This window comes from Colobus angolensis, unplaced genomic scaffold, assembly GCF_000951035.1.
Source record: "Colobus angolensis palliatus isolate OR3802 unplaced genomic scaffold, Cang.pa_1.0 Scaffold49, whole genome shotgun sequence".
NCBI lineage: Eukaryota > Metazoa > Chordata > Mammalia > Primates > Cercopithecidae > Colobus > Colobus angolensis.
The window spans coordinates 4576542-4576962 of NW_012118376.1; positions in this window are offsets into that span (position 1 = coordinate 4576542).

The following is a 421-nucleotide window of genomic DNA, read 5'->3' on the forward strand; positions in this document are numbered from 1 at the left end:
AACCTGTCACCACTAATATGGTCCCATCATACATTTCTGACGTATCTCTACTTTCCTGTGTGAACGTTATAGTTCAACCAGGAGTAACTGGCCCTTTTTCAGTCACACTCAGTACCTTTTTACCTCCCTGCTTATGTTCTCTTTGTTTACCTTGGATATGCCTACCCATTTAAACTGTTGAGATCCTAAATATCCCTTAAGGGCTTTTTCATATACCACCTCCTTTTTTAATTCCCTCAAACACATCATCCCTGCCGACCTTGAAAACCCATAAAATTTCCGTAATATTTTTTGACTTGCCTTACTATCGTATGTGGAAATTTATTAAGGGCAGGAATTGTATTTCACTCAATTTTTAAAGCCCATATTTTGAAACACAGTACCAGGAAAACACTAAACGCTCCCTAGTTTTAATAAATGA